Source organism: Castor canadensis, chromosome 13 (assembly GCF_047511655.1).
Source record: "Castor canadensis chromosome 13, mCasCan1.hap1v2, whole genome shotgun sequence".
NCBI lineage: Eukaryota > Metazoa > Chordata > Mammalia > Rodentia > Castoridae > Castor > Castor canadensis.
Genome location: NC_133398.1, coordinates 92,755,529 through 92,764,792, shown reverse-complemented (window position 1 = coordinate 92,764,792; position 9,264 = coordinate 92,755,529). Strand labels below are relative to the sequence as shown.

At 39.0% G+C, this 9,264-nt stretch overlaps 1 pseudogene; it reads left to right on the top strand.

The window, feature by feature from the left end:
• The first annotated feature begins 302 nt into the window (after nt 1-302).
• LOC141415475 (NADH-ubiquinone oxidoreductase chain 4-like) lies at nt 303-1,104 on the top strand (annotated as a pseudogene).
• The last annotated feature ends 8,160 nt before the right edge of the window (nt 1,105-9,264 follow it).

Genomic DNA, 9,264 nt, shown 5'->3' with positions numbered 1-9,264 from the left:
ATAAGTACCAAAATGTCCCCTATCCTAATTAATTTATTCCTAGCCTTCCTAGCATCCCTATTAGGAGCACTAATTTATCGATCACACTTAATATCCTCATTCCTATGCTTAGAGGGTATAATACTATCAATTTTTATCACCGCAACCCTAATCACCCTGAACTTCAATATCACCCTATCTTTTATGTTCCCCATTATCATCCTAGTCTTCGCAGCCTGCGAAGCCGCAGTAGGACTGGTCCTACTAGTTACAATATCGAACTCATATGGAACGGACTATGTACAAAACCTAAACCTCTTACAATGCTAAAAATTATTATACCCACAATCATACTCATCCCTATAACATGATTCTCAAAGAACAACATAATCTAAATTAACTCCACTGTCTACAGTCTACTAATCAGTATACTATGCTTACTTACCCTAAACCAATCAAATGAAAATAGCCTTAACTTCTCACTATTATTCTCCTCAGACTCCCTCTCCACCCCTCTCTTAATCCTAACAGCCTGATTACTACCACTAATAATTATAGCTAGTCAACAACACATGAACAAAGAACCAGTAGAACGAAAAAAAAATGTATATTACTATACTAGTACTACTACAAGTCCTATTAATCATAACATTTACATCCACAGAACTAATCTTATTTTACATCTTATTTGAAGCCACACTAATTCCTACACTAATTATCATTACACGATGAGGAAACCAAACAGAATGACTTAACTCAGGCCCATATTTCCTATTTTACACACTAATTGGATCCCTACCCCTTTTAGTTGCATTAATCTACTTACAAAACTCACTAGGGTCCCTAAACCTTCACATACTAAACAACTACTCAGAGCAGCTAAACCTATCATGACCAAATGACCTGCTCTGACTAGCATGTATAATAGCATTTATAGTTAAAATACCATTATATGGACTACACCTATGACTATCTAAAGCCCATGTTGAAGCACCTATTGCCGGCTCCATAGTACTAGCAGCTGTTCTACTAAAACTAGGGGGATATGGTATAATACGAATCACCATCCTCCTATCACCCGTCACAAACCACATAATATACCAATTCATACTACTCTCACTATGAGGCATAGTAATGACCAGCTCAATTTGCTTATGACAGACAGACCTAAAATCCCTAATTGCATACTCATCAGTCAGCCATATAGCATTAGTAATCATCGCCATATTAATCCAATCCCCATGAAGCTTTATAGGAGCTACAGCACTAATAGTAGCCCATGGTCTAAGCTCATCAGTCCTATTCTGCCTGGCAAACACAAACTACTAACGAGTGCATAGTCGAACCATACTCCTAACTCGAGGCCTACAAACAATACTCCCACTAATAGCTCTATGACTACTCACAGCAAGCTTAACCAACCTCGCACTACCCCCAACAATTAACCTAATCGGAGAACTAATAATCATCACCTCCTCATTCTCATGATCCAACTTCACCATCCTCCTTATAGGAACTAACACACTAATCACAGCCTTATACACCCTATACATACTAACCACAACTCAACAAGGCAAGCCCACCTATCACATAAACAACATTCACCCATCATTTACACGAGAAAACTCCCTAGTCCTCCTCCACCTAGTACCCCTACTCCTACTATCTTTAAATCCAAAGATCATTCTCGGCACAATATTCTGTAAATATAGTTTAATAAAAACACTAGATTGTGAATCTAGAATCAGAAAATAAAATTTTCTTATTTACCAAGAAAGTATGCAAGAACTGCTAACTCATGCCACCATACCTAAAAATAAGGCTTTCTTACTTTTAAAGGATAGTAGTTATCCGTTGGTCTTAGGAGCCAAAAAAATTGGTGCAACTCCAAATAAAAGTAAAAAACGTATTAACCTCATCCATAATCATAATATTTACCATCCTTATATACCCCATCCTAATATCCCTGACAGACTTTTACAAAAACAAAAACTATCCTGAATATACCAAAACTTCAGTAAAACTAGCATTCATCACTAGCATAATCCCCATAATTATATTTATCCAATTAGGTAACGAAACCATCATATCCAATTGCCACTGACTCACCATCCATACTACAAAACTCTCACTCAGCCTCAAACTAGACTATTTTTCATTACTATTCGTGTCAGTAGCCCTATTTGTAACATGATCAATCATAGAATTCTCCCTATGATACACACACTCTGGCCCCAACATCAACCAATTCCTTAAATAGCTACTGTTCTTCCTTATCACCACACTAATCCTAGTCACAGCAAATAACCTATTCCAACTCTTCATCGGGTGGGAATGAGTAGGAATCATATCATTCCTGCTCATTGGATGATGATACGGATGCACTGACGCCAACACCTCTGCACTATAAGCAATCCTATTTAACCGAATAGGAGACATTGGATTCATCCTACCAATAGCATGATTTTTAATTTACTCCAACTCATGAGACCTACAACAACTGTTCATAGACCCTAAAATAACAACAATCCCCCTACTAGGCTTGCTACTAGCTGCTACTGGAAAATCAGCCCAATTCGGACTCCACCCATGACTCCCCTCAGCCATAAAAGGCCCCACACCAGTATCAGCCCTACTCCACTCAAGCACAATAGTCATAGCAGGAATGTTCCTCCTAATCCGATTCCACCCCCTCCTAGAATCTAATCAACTAATCATATCAACTATACTATGCCTAGGAGCTATCACAACCCTCTTCACAGCAATCTGTGCTCTAACACAAAATGACATAAAAAAAATCATCGCATTCTCAACTTCCAGCCAACTAGGTCTAATAATAGTCACCCTCGGAATTAACCAACCCTACCTATCATTCCTCTACATCTGTAATCATGCATTCTTCAAAGCAATACTATTCATATGCTCAGGATCCATCATCCATAGCCTCAATGATGAACAAGACATCCGCAAAATAGGTGGATTAGCCAAAGCCATACCATTTACAACTTCCTCCCTAACAGTAGGAAGTCTAGCACTCACAGGCATACCCTTCCTAACAGGATTTTACCCAAAAGACCTTATCATTGAATCTGCCAACACGTCATACACCAATGCCTGAGCCCTACTAATTACACTCATTGCAACCTCCCTTACAGCTGTATACAGCACACGAATTATCTTCTTTGCCCTCCTAGGACAGCCCCAATTCTATCCACTCATCAACATCAATGAAAACAACCCACAACTTATAAATTCTATTAAACAATTACTGGTAGGAAGCATTTGCGCTGGGTTTATTATCTCAAATACCATCACCCCCATAAATAGCCCCACACTCACCATACCACTATACCTAAAACTAATAGCCTTAGGAGTCACTATCTTAGGTTTCACTATCGCAATAGAACTAAACAACATAACCTACAACCTAAAACTAAACCTAAACTCCAATACCAAATCATTTTCTACAATACTTGCATTTTTCCCAACTATTATACACCATACTTCACCCAAAAACACACTAAAACTCAGTCAAAAAGCAGCATCAACCCTCCTAGACATAATCTGAATTGAAAAAATCACACCCAAATTAATAGCTAACATGCAAATTAAAGCCTCTATCACTGTATCCCTTTTATTAGTATGGAATGTCCTTCTTCATCTCATTTGATCAATGTAGGCTTGAAGTCTACTTTGTCCAAGATAAGTATTGCGACTCCTGCCTGTTTTGGGGGGGACCATGGCTTGGTAAATCTTATTCCAGCCTTTCACCCTCAGGCAGTTCTTGTTTTTGTGGATGAGTTAGATCTCCTGTAAGCAACAGATTGTTGGATTTTCCTTTTTAATCCAGTTTGTCAAATGTTGTCTTTTGAAGACCAAAAATCGTATGTTCTCCCTCATATGTGGACATTAGATCAAGGGCAAACACAACAAGGGGATTGGACTATGAGCACATGATAAAAGCGAGAGCACACAAGGGAGGGGTGAGGATAGGTAAGACACCTAAAAAACTAGCTAGCATTTGTTGCCCTTAATGCAGAGAAACTAAAGCAGATACCTTAAAGCAACTGAGGCCAATAGGAAAAGGAGACCAGGAACTAGAGAAAAGGTTAGATTAAAAAGAATTAACCTAGAAGGTAACACCCACGCACAGGAAATCAATGTGAGTCAATGCCCTGTATAGCTATCCTTATCTCAACCAGCAAAACCCCTTGTCCCTTCCTATTATTGCTTATACTCTCTCTACAACAAAATTAGAGATAAGGGCAAAATAGTTTCTGCTGGGTATTGAGGGGGGGAGCGGGAGGGGGTGGAGTGGGTGGTAAGGGAGGGGGTGGGGTCAGGGGGGAGAAATAAACCAAGCCTTGTATGCACATATGAATAATAAAAGAAAAATGAAAAAAAAAAAATGTTGTCTTTTGAATTAAGTCTGTTAACATTCAGTGTTAATATTGATAGGTAAGTGGTGATTCCTTTCATTTAGTTGTCTTTGTTGCTTAAGGGTTTGATTGTGTGCAGCTAAATCAGTGTTACTCTCTACTTTTTTGCCTTTTCTTCTCCTGTGGTTTGGTACTGCCTGTCCTTTCATAGTTTTGTATGCTTTCATTTTCTGTGTGCAGGATTCTTTGGAAAATGTTTTGTAGTGGTGGCTTGGTGGTCATATATTGTTTTAGTTTCTGCTTATCGTAGAAGACTTTTATTGCTCCATCTATTTTGAATGATTGTTTTGCTGGGTTTTCCTAGGCTTGAAGTTATTTTCTTTCAGTGCCCGGAATACCTCATTCCATTCTCTTCTTGCTTTTAAGGTTTCCGTTGAGAAACCTGCTGTGATTTTGATGGGTTTACCTTTGTATATTGTTTGTTTTTTCTCTTTGACAGCCTTCAATATTCTTTCTCTATTCTCTGTGCTTGTGTTTTAATGATAATATCTCATGGGGTAATTCTCTTTTGGTTAATTTTGTTTGGTGTCCTGGAGGCTTCCTGTACCTGAATGGGCATAACTTTTTCTAGATTTGAGAAATTTTCTGTAATTATTTTGTTGAATTTATTACACATTCACTTTGCTTGCACCTCTTCTCCTTCTACAATGCCCATGATTCTCATGTTTGATCTTTTGATGGAGTCGATGAGTTCTTGCATATTCCTTTCATAGGTTAAAATTCTTTTACTAATAGTTCTTCAGTTTTTCCTTTAATTTCCATTTTATCTTCAAGTTCCAAGAATCTTTCTTCCACTTGTTCTAATCTGCTTGAGTGGCCTTCCATTGTGTTTTGTATTCTGCTTCATTCTTTTTTCTGAGGTTTTCCATATCATGTGTCTCTTCCTCTTCGATATTGTCAATGTTCATCTTTAATTCATTTCTCTCTCTATTTATAGTGTTCTCTGTTTCACTTTGGTGTTTATTTAGGGCTCTTATGAGTCCATTTATTTGTTTCTCTGTCTTCTCATATTCTTTATTTTTGGTGTCTTGGAATTTCTTGAGTGCCTCTTATACATTTTGGTTGACCATGTCTAGTAACATCTCCATGAAATTCTCAGTGATTACTTGCAGGATTTCTTCTTTGAGACTGTTCTTGTGGGCATCGCTGGGTTCCTTAGCATTGTTTATCTTTGTTTTCTTGGAGTTTGGAACTGGGTATCCATTTTCTTCATCTCTCTCTGAATCCTGTATTAAATAATTTTGGGGAGGAGAATGGTTTCCATCCCATTTTCATCTTCCCATCACTCCACTTAGTACTGTATAACTGTGTACTTGTTAGGCTATTGGTAGTTTCAGCCACCTGTTTTCTTTCCCTTGGTTAAATTTTGTTTTGTGGGTGTATTGTGTTTTTAGCTTAGTGTACCTGGTCTGGGTGTAATTTAATATTGACCAACTCAGAATAGTAGAACTAACAAAACACAACAAAAACAAACAAACAAACAAAAAACCCAAATAAATCAATGGGGAGAGATAAACATACAAACTCTAACAAAAAAACAAGAAACAAAACAAACACACAAAATACCTCCAGGTTCAGGAACAATAGAATTTCATTCTTAGTAGTTCTAGTTTTACTCCTTCAGCATCCAGTCCTGGTATTGGTATTTAAGAAGAGGCTCTGTCTTAATGTTGCCATGTGACTGGGGAGTCTCACCAGTTTTTCTCCTTTCAGTGGCAACTTCTCAGTGAGCTCCTCCCTCAGGGAGTGGTAGCTTGTCCACAGATTTCAGAGATCAGCTCCATAACCCATCACCTGTCCTCCTTTGCAGTTGGGTTTTAGCTGTGTTGGTTTACTGGGAGCTTGTTTCTTTGCCTTGCCCCTTTCTCTTGGGCACGGTCAGTGATCCTTCAGCTGACCTCCTGCTGTCATCATGTTGTGATAGTTTTCTGATTGTTTTTCAATGTTGCAGTGTCATTTGACTTTGTTTTTGTTTTTTTTTTTATTATTCATATGTGCACACAAGGCTTGGGTCATTTCTCCCCCCTGCCCCCCACCCCCTCCCTTACCACCCACTCTGCCCCCTCCCTCTCCCCGCCACCCCCTCAAAACCCAGCAGAAACTATTTTGCCCTTATTTCTAATTTTGTTGTAGAGAGAGTATAAGCCATAATAGGAAGGAACAAGGGTTTTTTCTGGTTGAGATAAGGATAGCTATACAGGGAGTTGACTCACATTAATTTCCTGTGCGTGGGTGTTACCTTCTAGGTTAATTCTTTTTGATCTCACCTTTTCTCTAGTTCCTGGTCCCCTTTTCCTATTGGCCTCAGTTGCTTTTAAGGTATCTGCTTTAGATTCTCTGCATTAAGGGCAACAGATGCTAGCTAGTTTTTTAGGTGTGTTACCTATCCTCACCCCTTCCTTGTGTGCTCTTGCTTTTATCATGTGCTCGAAGTCCAATCCCATTGTTGTGTTTGCCTTTGATCTAATGTCCACATATGAGGGAGACCATAAGATTTTTGGTCTTTTGGGCCAGGCTAACCTCACTCAGAATGATGTTCTCCAATTCCATCCATTTACCAGGGAATGATAACATTTCGTTCTTCTTCATGGCTAAATAAAATTCCATTGTGTATAGATACCACATTTTCTTATTCCATTCGTCAGTGGTGGGGCATCTTGGCTGTTTCCATATCTTGGCTATTGTGAATAGTGTCAAAATAAACATGGGTGTGCAGGTGCCTCTGGAGTAACCTGTGTCACAGTCTTTTGGGTATATCCCCAAGAGTGGTATTGCTGGATCAAATGGTAGATCAATGTCTAGCTTTTTAAGTAGCCTCCAAATTTTTTTCCAGAGTGGTTGTACTAGTTTACATTCCCACCAACAGTGTAAGAGGGTTCCTTTTTCCCCACATCCTCACCAACACCTGTTGTTGGTGGTGTTGTTAATGAAGGCTATTCTAACAGGGGTGAGGTGGAATCTTAGTGTGGTTTTAATTTGCATTTCCTTTATTGCTAGAGATGGTGAGCATTTTTTCATGTGTTTTTTGGCCATTTGAATTTCTTCTTTTGAGAAAGTTCTGTTTAGTCCACTTGTCCATTTCTTTATTGGTTCATTAGTTTTGGGAGAATTTAGTTTTTTAAGTTCCCTATATATTCTGGTTATCAGTCGTTTGTCAGATGTATAGCTGGCAAATATTTTCTCCCACTCTGTGGGTGTTCTCTTCAGTTTAGAGACCATTTCTTTTGATGAACAGAAGCTTTTTAGCTTTATGAGGTCCCATTTATCTATGCTATCTCTTAGTTGCTGTGCTGCTGGGGTTTCATTGAGAAAGTTCTTACCTATACCTACTATCTCCAGAGTATTTCCTACTCTCCTGTATCAACTTTAGAGTTTGGGGTCTGATTCATTTGACTTTGGATGTTTCTCACTGGCTCAGGAAATAAGTTTTCTGGACTGCTACCTGCTCTATTTTAGGCAGCAGCTTATCACTGACCTGCTGTCAGCCCTTCTGCCTTTCCAGACTTTGTTTACTGAAAGTTGGCACAGAGATCATCTCCTTGCACCTCCCCCCTTCTCCAGTGCACTTACAGCACCCCACTCCCTCTGCTGTGTGTTTGTTTTCAGTTTCTTGTTTATTGTTCAGTTTTTTGTTTGTTTTGTTTTTTGTGGAGTGGGGGGGGTGAGTCTACCCAGGTTGCTGTGCTGGTTTACTCCAAGGGTTGCTGGGGGAATACTACATGATACTTGGTGCTCACCTGTTGGTCTGTTGAATATCTCCCAAGCAGGTTTGGAGCTGCTGTCTGGCAGCATGGGAGCCCTCCTGTTTTCTCAGTGTAACGTTGTATGGAGAAGCTTTGTACAGGCTAAGGGTTCAGGGTGTCAAAGTTTTGGTTCTTCTTGGTGCCTTATTTCCACCAAGTGTGGCTCTAGTGTGTCTGCAAGATTTTTGACTTATGGAGCTTACCCTGTCTGCTTCTGCATCCTAGTCATCATCTTGGATCCCTCTCTGGAATTTTATTTTGCTAAGTTCTTGTAGGCAACCATCTTCAGTATATGTGACAGGAGCAGAAGAACCTTGCTTGCTCTACCACCTCAGTGACTGGTCCTCAGATAAAGGCTCAGACATCTCCAACCACCCACACATCTCTGTGCAGGAATTGCTGTACTGAGCCAGATTCTCTGTAAATCCTTTTCTATAACCAACTTTGTTAGAAATTGAATGGCACTCAGTTCACCTTCTGGAATTGAAAACCAATTTCACAGGATTACTTTCCAACTGTCACTGTTTTCCTTGGGAGAAACATACACTTTAGCACCTACCCCTGAATTATGCAGAGTTTCATAGGAACATGAAACATCAATTCTGCAACCACTTTAGTTGTAATATTGAGTATTTGTCAGAAAGTTTACATCTTACTTTTGAGTCTATATTTCAAAGGATTATTCCACATCCATCACCATTTTAAAATTTGAGAATCATTAATTTTTGCTCATAATGCTACTATATTTTGCTGAATTTCATAGAAACATCTAACTAGCATTCTACAACCAGCTTATTGAGAACCTTGAATGTCTCACAATTAGTTCAACTCCTAGAGTTGAGTCAGTATTTAACAGGATGACTTTCCATCTATCAATGTTTTCCAGTGGGAGAAACATACATTTTAGCTCATAAGGCTGTTTTATGCTGAATTTCATAGAAACATCTAACTCCCATTGTATTACCAACATAGCGACAAGGATGAATGTCTGGCAGTCAGTTCCACTCCTGAATTGAGTCAGTATTTCACAGGCTTGCTTTCCATCTGTCACTGTTTTTTCCTTGGGAGAAACATACATTTTAATTCCTAATGCTGCATTTTGC